We start from the raw sequence: 12,061 nt of genomic DNA on the forward strand, positions 1-12,061 counted from the left end.
AAGAATCCCTAAATCTAATCTTGATCTCCTTATTCTTCATCCCTTGCAAAAGAAACAACAAAGATAAAAGAAATGGTTTGTGAATGTTAAAATGTTTGCCTCACCTTTGGTGAGGCAATGTTAAATGTTGGAGACTAGCCATAGGAAAATAGGAACTTGTCCTAATAACCAAAATTTGATTAGAGGGAGAAGTATTCTTTTTAGGCAGCATTATGGACAAATGTGATTTTTGGATCATGAGGCATCAAATAAGAAGGCAACTTAGGACAAATAGCAACACTGAAATGATCCATTACTATAGGCAACAAACCAACAATGTTTCTTCCCTCTAATCTAGCTAGTGTCCTTTTAGAAGCCCACATATTTTTTTAATCAGTGATTCACCATTGACATTAGATAGTCAAGATGAACCATTAGCCATACAAGTTAAGCCCACAAGTTATACTGCAAATCCCAACATAATAACATCCAATGCTAATTATCCACTTGGCAACAGAGAAATAAGAGGATAAGTATAGGATAAGAGCAACCTGACGTTGCTTGCTCAAGGAGGAAGAGAAAGGAATATTGTTCTCTTGCACTAGGCTGGGGAACACACACAAGTAGCACTATCACTACATGCAACCGGTGTGTTGTCACCTGCACAGCAACAGTTAAATAGTACATAAATATCACAGCAAAGGTACCAGCAGTTTCTCTAGCGCACAATCAACCAGCCGCACCAACAAATCATTAGCATTTATCCATTCATCAGGTACTAGCAAGAACACACCAATATCTGCTAGAACAATACACCAGATAAACCACTGAATCAATAACTAGATCTGAGGAAACCAACCAAGCATATCAGGAGCTAGGATGAGGTGCAGTCAAACAAGCAGTAGATCAAGATCATCATCACCAGCTATTCCACTTTGCTACAACAGGTAGATCCATCTACCCTTCCACTAGGTTTTTACCTAGGAGGATAGAGAGATTTATTCCTCTCAGTCTGGCATAGAGGTGCTATGAATTTTCATCACAGAGGTTTAGAGAAGCAACAACCCAGTAGTATCTGTTCATATCATAAATCATACCTCAGCCTTTGCATCATCGGCAAGGCTACAAGATCAAGCATATAATATGTTCTTATCAGTTTATATTTAGAACCAGAGAAACCATCTATGAGGGCAGCTAGATCCATAAATACAAGCCAGCCATCAAGTAAATCATCAAGCACCAATATCTCTACCTTGTTGCTTAAACTCAACCCCTACATGCAACATCAAATTATTATACCAAGATAATCATGCATGGATGAATAAACCATCCAAACAGGGGCACCACTCCTACACATTCACAACAGAGTGTCCATATAGATAAATTTCAGAGAATTACTTGGGGTCTAGGAACGATCCCAGGCCAACCAAGTTATCTCCAAGCAGAGCCATAATTAAAGCAATCATCTAATTGCCACCCAGCCAACAAGCATCATGTATTGCCCAAGCAGCACAAGTACTAACCATGAATTGCTTTTCCAGCATGTTTGAGCTCAATTAAGACTAAACAGCAGTACCACTGAACTTCTTCAGTTAACACAACAGTCCATGCTGTAGTGTATACTCAGTTTCATCAGTAAAAGAAATAAAACCAGCCACATATGTCTGGATGATTAATCATCCAACTACCATTTGTGCATTTGATTGAGTCATTACCATAAACAGCCACTATTAAGTAACATGTCACCAGGATTTACATAGGGTCCAAGAATAATTTCCATGCCAACCAAGTATTACTCTAGAAGTAGCAAAGCCACTAGAAGGTAACAAGCTCACATAAACCACCAGTAGTTTAATAATAGCATAATATAGATAGCCAGCAGCCAATTGATTTAAGCCAACAAACGGAAGCACTTAAAATATATCACTCGCAGTGGTTTAACAGTAAACTATCCACCACACTAGATCAAACCAGTATATCCAGTTCATCAAATGGATGAACCAGGACTACTACAAACAAATATCATGCCAGCAGCATAAGTCTCTAATCATGAACAGTAGTATCATATGCTGATTACCAGTAGAATCATAGGATCAGAACATGAATCCTTTAAACATCTAGACCAACAATTAAGTTACCACACACAAGCACAAGCCGCCAATACATGGTCATATGCAGAGTGGAGAGGAGAGGGATTATTGCTCACAGTGGTGCAGACGAATAGAGGAAGAGGCCGACGCCGAGGTTGCGTCCGCGGCACCGTCCAGCCGGCGTCGAGGATGAAATAATCATCACTAGCACAACACCATTCCCCACCAGTGCATCACCACCAGTACACGGACGCCAGGGTTGCAGTCGTAGACGACGTCCGACCGGCGTCGAGGATGTAGTAGTCACCACCAACACCACACCGCTCCACTAGTACAACAGCACCGCAACACCACACCACCAATTCACTGTCATGACAGCAGTATGGCCGCGGCGGCGTCGGAAACACGCCGGCGACCGAGCCATCCGTGGGCTAGGGTTGTCGTGAGGCACGTGTGTGGAAAGGGGGCGGCGCCGAGGCAGCGGTAGATGGCAGGGAGGTCCGGGGAGAAGCCACGCCGGGGAGTAGCATCGGAGGAGGAGGCCGGCGATGGCCAAATTGGCCGGCAGTAGGTAGGGTTCCGGGGTTGGGGACGGGTGATTAAGACCTCGAGGATCAAATCGACCGGGAGGAGGCGGTAGAGAGCAGCAAGGAGGAGCAAAGCCCCATCACGCCGGCGCTGGAGAGGGCCGGAGGCGGCCAGGAGAGAGCGGCAGCGCGGCCAGGCCATGGAGAGCTCGGGAATGTATGCGTGCGTGAGAGAACGAGAGGATGAGAGGACGACGAGAGCGTGAGGGAGAGGGGTTGGGTCAGGTCGAGTTTAACTCGAGCTCAACCAACTGAGTGGGCCATTTGGGCCAGGCCAACTTGGTCCGGTTGGACCAGTTGAGCTCTAGCCATTTGGCCATTTTTTTGAAAAAACAATTCTCTATATAATAAAGTGACATAAAAAGCCAAATAAAAAATAAGTTCTGGACAAGAGGAAATTATTAACAAAACAAAACCAGCAACAAATACTGTAAAATTTAAATAACAATAATATGAATGCTCCCTCTAAATTTCAGAAGACCAATTTTAAATCTTAAAGTGTTAAGACTTAAATACTAAAAATATAATCTCTTGTTTCTATTTTTTCCATCAAGAAAATAGTAAATATCAGTTTGTATTAAAATTTCATATAATGCAAAAATTGTTGATCATGCTTAATCATATGGAAACCCTAACTCTACTATTTCATGTGAACCCTAAATGGTTTCTGAAACCTAAACCCTAGATATTACATGGGATCATGTACTTCCTTTTGATCCATAGAACCATAATTAGCAATTAAATACTTGCCATGTTCACATAAAATGTAGGAGATCTATTATCCATAATTTAGTATTCCAGGTATGCATCCCTATCCAACCTAGATGATCAAAATAGGATCCACCAAGTCTAAACCCTAGTTCCTATCATCCCAATTATTATTAACCTTAACAATCCATATAGTATCACACCATTGTGATAAACCCTAGTAGCAACCATACCAATTATTTAGCATTACATAATGATACGTCCAAAACGTATCTACTTTCCCGAACACTTTTGCTATTGTTTTGCCTCTAATTTGTGTATTTTGGATGCAACTAACACGGACTAACGCTGTTTTCAGCAGAACTGTTCTGGTGTCTCATTTTTGTGCAGAAATCCAACTTTCGGGAAAATCCTCGGAATTTATGCAGAAGGCCCTATTTTCCCAGAAAACTGACGGAGCCAGAAGGACAAGTCAGGTGGAGGCCCGAGGGCCCCACACCATAGGGCGGCGCGGCCCAGGGGGGCCCGCGCGGCCATGTGGTGTGGCCCCCTCGGCTGGCCTCCGACGCCCTCCTTCGGACTATTTATCGGCCTCGACCTAAAAACGCACGGAGAGAAGTCGAAGTCGCCAGAAACCCTCCAGAACGCCGCCACATCGCGAAACTCCGTCGCGGGAGCCAGAAGTCTCCGTTCTGGCACTCCGCCGGGACGGGGAATTGGAGGAGATCATCGCCGCCATCACCGCCAACGCCTCTACATCAACCAGCCATGTTTCCCCCATCCATGTGTGAGTAATTCCCCCGCTGTAGGCCGAAGGGGATGGTAGGGATTGGATGATATTGGTCATGTAATAGCATAAGATTGTTAGGGCATAGTGCCTAGTGTCCGTAATTGGTACTTTGATGATATTGTTGCAACTTGTTATGCTTAATGCTTGTCACTAGGGCCCGAGTGCCATGATCTCAGATCTGAACATGTTATTGTTTCATCAAGATATTCATTGTTTATGGTCTTACCTATAAGTTGTATACACATGTCGCTGTCCGGAACCAATGGCCCCGAAGTGACAAGAATTGGGACAACCGGAGGGGATGGTAGTGATGTGAGGATCACATGTGTTCACAGAGTGTTAATGCTTTGCTCCGGTACTCTATTAAAAGGAGTACCTTAATATCCAGTAGTTTCCCTTGAGGCCCGGCTGCCACCGGCTGGTAGGACAAAAGATGTTGTGCAAGTTTCTCATTGCGAGCACGTACGACTATATATGGAACACATGCCTATTGATTGCTTTGTACTTGGACACCGTTTTATTATTATCTGCAAATGCCCTGCTATGATTGTTACATGGGTTTCTCTCATCCATGCAACGCCCGTTCATCCGTCCCCGTGCCTACAGTATTTTAATCCTGCTGTTTACTAAAATCACTACTGCTGTCTTTGTTACTCTGCTCTTGTTATTTCACTACTGCCATCGCTATAAAACTGTTACTTATCGATAAACTCTTGCGAGCAAGTCTGTTTCCAGGTGCAGCTGAATTGACAACTCCGCTGTTAAGGCTTCCAAGTGTTCTTTGTCTCCCCTTGTGTCGAATCAATAAATTGGGTTTTACTTCCCTCGAAGACTGTTGCGATCCCCTATACTTGTGGGTTATCAAGACTGTTTTCTGGCGCCATTGCCGGGGAGCATAGCTTTATTTGGAAGTTCACTTGGATTGATATTGTTCGCTGCAAATTCTCCATCATGGGTAAACCTCGCGATTCTAAGATCGCCATATTACCATCCACTACAAGAAAAGGTACAATTCTGAGTACCTCCGCTACACTTGATTCACCATCTGTGATTGATAAACTTGTTTCACCGCCACATGCTTCACATGCGGGTACTTCTGCTGAATCTGAAAACTCTCATAATATTGATAATATTTCTGCTGTGCTTGATGATAGTGGTTCATTGGGATCCTTTCTAGATGCTACGATTGCTAGGTCTAGACAAATTGAAAATACTGAAACTCCTAATGCTACTACACCTGTTAATTCACCTGAACTTGATTATTTTAGTGATGATCCTGATGAAGATTATGTGGAGCTTAATGATGATTTTATTGAAAAATGCAATGCTACTACTGATGCAAGAAAAATTAAAAAGTTGCTTGCAGAACATGCTGTTAGATATAAACTGTCTCCTGATCCTAAGTTTGCTACATCTCCTATAAACATTAAGGATAAAGATTATGATTTTTCTCTTGATTTATCTCATATAGCTATTGTTGAGAAAACACCCTTTTGTGGTACTGAAAAAGAAAGTGCTGTTGAACACATGATTGAGTTATCTACTCTAAGTAGCTTGTTTTCTGATGATGTCAAGATGCGTACTTACTTTGTTGCTAAAATCTTTCCATTCTCATTAAAGGATGACGCTAAAACTTGGTATAATAGTTTGCCACCTAATTCAATTAAAAGTCCAAAAGAATTGCTTGATGTTTTCTTCCGTAAATACTTTCCTGCTAGTGCTCAACATATTGCTTTGCAGAGAATTTATAATTTTAACCAGGAAGATGGAGAGAAATTGCCTGAGGCTTGGGCGAGATTTTGCTCTCTTATTAGAGCTCGGCCTGATCATGATTTGGAAAAGCATGATTTACTTGATATATTTTATAGTGGACTAACCATTGAGTCTAGGGCATACCTGGATAGTTGTGCTGGTTGTGTTTTCAGGAAAAGAACTCCAGACGACGCTGAAGAATTATTGGCTAAAATAGGCCGGAATCATGATGATTGGACTACGCCTGAACCAACTCCAACGCCAATATTAAAGAAGAGGGGTTTAATTAAATTGAATGATGAAGATATGAGGGAAGCCAAGAAGTCTCTCAAAGAGAAAGGTATTAAATCTGAAGATGTGAAGAATCTTCCTCCCATAGAAGATATATGTGAGATAATTCCCCCTTCATCCATGATTGAGGTAAACTCCCTTCAACGCTTTACCAGGGAAGATATTCCGTATTCGAAACCTCCTGCACAATGCTTAGATGAGTTTGATAATTATATTGTTAAGCAAGAAAATTTTAATATGAGAGTAGAGAATCATTTAATGGAAAATTCTCGAGCTATTAGTGAATTGCATGATATTGTAGAGAGAACCTCCAATGATGTTAAGATGCTTGTTAAACATTTTCATATGATTCAAACTCAAATTGATCAACTCACTAAAGTGCAAAATGACTTGTTGGGGAATAATTCTAAAGAGAAACATGCTTATGAAGTAACAACTAGAGGTGGTGTCTCTACCCAGGATCCTCTATATCCTAAAGGGCATCCCAAAAGAATTGAACAAGATTCTCAACGCATTGAACCTAGTGCTCCTTCTAAGAAGAAAAAGAAGAAGAAACATAAAAATGTTGTAGAATCCTCTGAACCTGCTAATGATCCTAATAGTATTTCTATTTCTGATGCTGAAACTGAAAGTGGTAATGAACATGATAAAGATAATGATAAGAATGATACTCCTGATAAAGAAGAGGTTGAAGAAGAACACAAAAGCATGCTAAAAATAAAAAGTACACTAAAGAAGACTTTATTGCTGAGAAACATGGTAATGAAAGAGAACCTTGGGTTCAAAAGCAAATGCCTTTTCCTGCTAAGAAACTGAAATCAAAGGAAGAAGAACACTATAATAAATTTTGCGATTGGATGAAACCTTTATTCTTGCAAATCCCTTTGACTGATGCTATTAAATTGCAACCTTATTAAAAGTATATGAAAGATATTGTTACTAACAAAAGGAAAATCCCCAATGAGGAAATTTCCACTATGCTTGCTAATTACTCTTTCAATGGCAAAGTTCCAAAGAAGTTGGGCGACCCAGGTATACCTACTATTCCTTGTTCTATTAAGAATAATTATGTTAAAACTGCTCTATGTGACTTGGGAGCCGGTGTTAGTGTTATGCCTTTTTCTCTTTATAAGAGACTTTACTTAGATAAGTTGATACCTACTGATATATCTTTGCAAATGGCTGATAAATCTACTACTATTCCTGTTGGTATATGTGAGGATGTTCCTGTTCAAGTTACTACTAACTGCTTGATATTAACTGATTTTGTTGTGTTGGAAATGCCTGAAGATGATAATATGTCTATTATTCTTGGGAGACCTTTTCTTAACACCGCAGGGGCTGTTATTGATTGCAATAAAGGGAAGGTTACTTTTAATGTTGATGATAAGGAGCATACCGTCTATTTCCCCAAGAAGATTGATAAAGTATGTGGAGTCAATACTATTTTTAATGTGAGAACTATCAAAGTGGGAACTATTGATTGTCCTATATATGAGCCTAAAGAAGAATATCAAACTCTCGTGATTGGATCCATATCAATACAATTCAAGGTAACATGATTGATTTGAGGTTTATTTCTTCTTATGCTATGTAAAATTTATTTGGTGGCAAGACTTGATCAACCTTGTTAACAAATACTTTTTATATGCATAGAGGAGGTAAACAACATCTCTTTCTTCCTCCACTTGCTCTAGTTGCTGTAGCATTTTTAATTTGCAAAGTTCCTTAGTTAATTGGAGATTTCAAAAATTTTCCTGGCCAGTAATAATAAACTAATTACCCAGAAATGTGCATTTTTCAAAGTTTTCAAAAATTCACAAAAATTATACCGTTGGTCCTATTTTTCGACGAGGCACCTGGGAGCACCAGAGGATGACCTGTGGGGCACCACAGGGTGCCACACCACAGGCCGGCGCGGCCAAGGAGGGAGGCGCGCCACCCTGTGGTGTGGGCCCCTCCTTGCCCCACCATCTCATCTCTTTCTCCCAGCATCTTCTCTCTCCCGAAAAAACTCGCACCAGGTTCCTCTCGCTCGCGTTTTTGCTCAAGAGTTCCAGATTTTTTGATCTCTTTGCTCAGCCCAGATTTCTGTCTGAAATTTGGCACATTTGCTCCTTGGTATGTGACTCCTCCAATGATCCAAGTAGAATTTTGTTTGGTTGAGTATATCTTGAATATTTTGCTGCTGTAGGTAACATGTTTAGTGAGCTTGCATGCTTGTTCTAAGTGGTAGAAACTAGTTTTGATGCATGATTAGTACTCTAGCAAGTTCCTATGGTAGTTTCCCTCAATTATATGTCACCAAATCAAATTTTATATCACTTGTTGAAAATTTCAGAGAAGAGATGAAGAAGTTCAACTTTGGAGAGTTGTTCAAGAAAGGAACAACCAGCACCGGGAGACCTTCTAGGGCCGCCACCCGGCTTAGGCGATCGTACAATGAAGATATCATCGCGCCTAGCTTCGCGCCCGAAGAGGACAACGGGGCTCCTAATGCTTCGTCTTTTCCATGCTATGATTTTCTGAGGAATGCAGGGATATTGGAGGATTTCTTCACCCTTGTCAACAGGGCGGGCTTAGCCACCTATGTGGGAGATGAAAGGGAGCAATACTACATGCTCACCAAAATCTTCGTCGAGAGCTTCAAGTTCCACAACAAGCAATATGAGCCGACAGTTGCATTCAAGATCTATGGTAATCCTGTTACTATGGGATTGGAAGATTTTTGTCGTGCATTGGATATTGCCCCTGTAGGTACAACAAGTAGGATTGATGACAACCCCCGGGACTTGTTGGAGCTCTATCGAGGGATTACCGATGATGATTGTTGCACCATTCAGCGTGGCAAGATAAGGAACATTCAACTCCCCGCCATTAAGTATTTTGCATATTACATTGCTACTAGCATTCTTGGTAGGGAGAACACTAGCAATATTTCTAGTTACCATCTTGCTTTCTTGAATATTGCACTTACTGGTTGGACATCTTATCACCTTGGTTCTCTTATTGCTCGCCTTTGTCTAATAGAGGGCCTATTTTTGGAGGAACTATTGCACTGCGCGTTTTAACATATCTAAGGCTTCCTCTTGATCCTAATGATGTGCCATTGGCCCCTAGGAGACTCGATATTGCTGCTATGAAGAGTCATCATTTTGTTACCACTGATTCTACTTTAGATAATATGGTCTATAGAATGTTGTTTGCTGACGGGGATGAGAAGGAAATCCCTCTTCCCCAACCAGGTTTGTTCAGTATTGACAGGCAATCATGGTCGTGCACTAAGGAGGAGGTGGATGAACATATGAAGATACAAGACTTCCACCAGCAGCATGACTCCGAGGACGCCGAGGCCTCCCACGACTACACCGTCACGTATCCGGGTGCTTCTTCTAGCACATACCCGGAATACGATCCATCTTCGTCATACTACGGAGATACTACCTCATGGTCTCGATGGGATTGAACTCTACTTAGGCCAAAAGCCTAAGCTTGGGGGGGAGGTATACCGGCATCACTCATTCTTTGCATATTTTGATTTCTGGATACTTGTACATACTTGTTTAGTCTCTTTGAGTGGTTTTCTAATGAGAGGGGGATGATATTTGGGGAAGTGCTGCCTGAAAACAGATTCTGGACTGTTACTAGAAAAATTCGTGCGCACAGCCAGAACGTTATTTTGAGCTGCCAATTTTTGTGCAGGTTCCCCAGGTTGTTATCTAACTTTCATTAGTTGAACACTTTTCGAGCTGAGCAACGTAAGATTTTTGTAAAAATCGATTTCTGTACTGCTGTCAGGTTTTGGCAGATTTCTGCCATCTCGCTTTTCTGTGTTTCTTCTAGTTTGCTATTTCTTGTTTTTGCTTTGTTTCCTTTCCAAAACATAAAAAGTCCAAAAATATTTTTGTTGTTTCTCTTCACCATTTGTTTGCTTTGGTTTCTTGCATTTGTTTCGCTTTATTTGCTATTGTTAGTTTGCTATAAGAAAACCCAAAAAGATTTTGCTTTGTTTGTTTGTTTCCTCTTGTTCTTGTTCTTAAATTCGAAAACACCAAAAATATTTGCTGTTCTTCTTTGATTTTGTAAAGTTCTTTATGAGTTCAATGGTCTTCGGTGGCTGGAGCATGGCTTTCATTTCATATTATCCAAACTGCACAAGTGAAAAGGCAATAATGACGATCTACGACAATTGGATTGTGGTGAGAGGCTGGTATGAACTCTATTTGTTTTCATTTTTGTACATATACTCATCCATGTGAGCATGCTTAGTTGGTTCATGTGAGGTATATGTTATTTGAGAAAGTCTAGTAGTTTATGATCTCTCATGTTTAGCTCCAATCTATTAATATGAGTAGCATGTCATGGATGTTTGCTTGCATCGTTTTATTCATAAGTAAGTATGGCATTGTGGTATCTTCCTCTGAATAATTCATTTATATCGACTTGGCACATGCTCACGCATGCATATGACTGAACAAAAAGTCAATTAAGCCTCGATGATCTATATTGCTTCAGAGTTCTTGTATCACTTTTATGCCTCCGTTAATTTATTTTGCCGCAAGCATGATTATGACAAGCTTCGCTCTCTTGATTTGTCGCTCCCTAGTCTATTGCTAGCCTTCACTTGTACTGAGCGGGAACGCTACTCGTGCTTCCAAACACCTGAAAACCAAGTTGTTCCAAAGTGTCCACCATAAATACCTATGCATGGCATTTCAAACCATTCCAAGTAAATTCTCATGCGCTACCTTTAAAACCTTCAAAATGCTTCTCAATTTGTGTTTATGTTTCATAGCTCATGAGGAAGTATGTGGTGTTTAGCTTTCAACCTTGTCATTTACTTTTGACGGACTCTCATATGGACTAGTGGCACATCCGCTTATCCAATAATTTTGCAAAAAGAGCTAGCAACGGGATTCCCAGTCCCAAATTAATTAACTTAAATAGACACTCCTCCATGGTTTGTGATTGATGGACGGCACCTGAAGGATTCGGTTAGCCATGGCTTGTGTAAGCAAAGGTTGGGGGGAGTGTCATCATCATAATAAAACTAAAATAAAAAGGCACTCCTTCATGGTATGTGATTGTTGGCAGGCACCCGAGGATTCGGTTAGCCATGGTTTGTGTAAGAAAGGTTGGAAGGAGTGCCACATAAATATGCAAATAATTCATGGGAGCCGCTCTTGAAAGTCCGGTTGGCGAGGTAGTTGGTGTACCCATTACCATTCGTTGACAACAACAAACACCTCTCAAAATAATTTTACTCCTGATTTCAAAAATGAAAAGCTCTAGCGCATGTTAATCCCTGCTTCCCTCTGCGAAGGGTCAATCTTTTACTTCTATGTTGTGTCTCCATTATTTCTTTGAGCACTATCTTGAGAGCACAACTGTCATTCTTAGTATAATATGCTTGTCTCAAAATATGATTGATTGTGGTATAACTTTGATGCTTTTATCTTTGACAATCACTACTTCTAGTCTTTCTATGAACTCCGAGAGGTGCACTGGCATTTATGTTTTGCCAATCAAATACAGGCAAGCGAGATACCACTTTATCATACTCTCTTATGAACATTGCAATCCTGCTTATATACATGATTCATGATGCTTATTATTAATTGTTGGTACCTCTCCATGATTGACATAGCTGTTAGATGATCTTATTTGCATGTATCTCATTATGAACTGCTTAAGTATTAGCCATAGCATGAGAATATATACATCATATGAGCAAATGCGTTCGTGAAAGTTCGTTTTTATCTCACTTTTTAATTGAATTTCTGGAGGACACGCACTAAGCTAAGATTTCGGGGAGTCGATACGTCCAAACCGTATCTCCTTTCCCGAACACTTTTGCTATTGTT

This window comes from Lolium perenne, chromosome 4 (genome assembly GCF_019359855.2).
Source record: "Lolium perenne isolate Kyuss_39 chromosome 4, Kyuss_2.0, whole genome shotgun sequence".
Taxonomy (NCBI): Eukaryota; Viridiplantae; Streptophyta; class Magnoliopsida; order Poales; family Poaceae; genus Lolium; species Lolium perenne.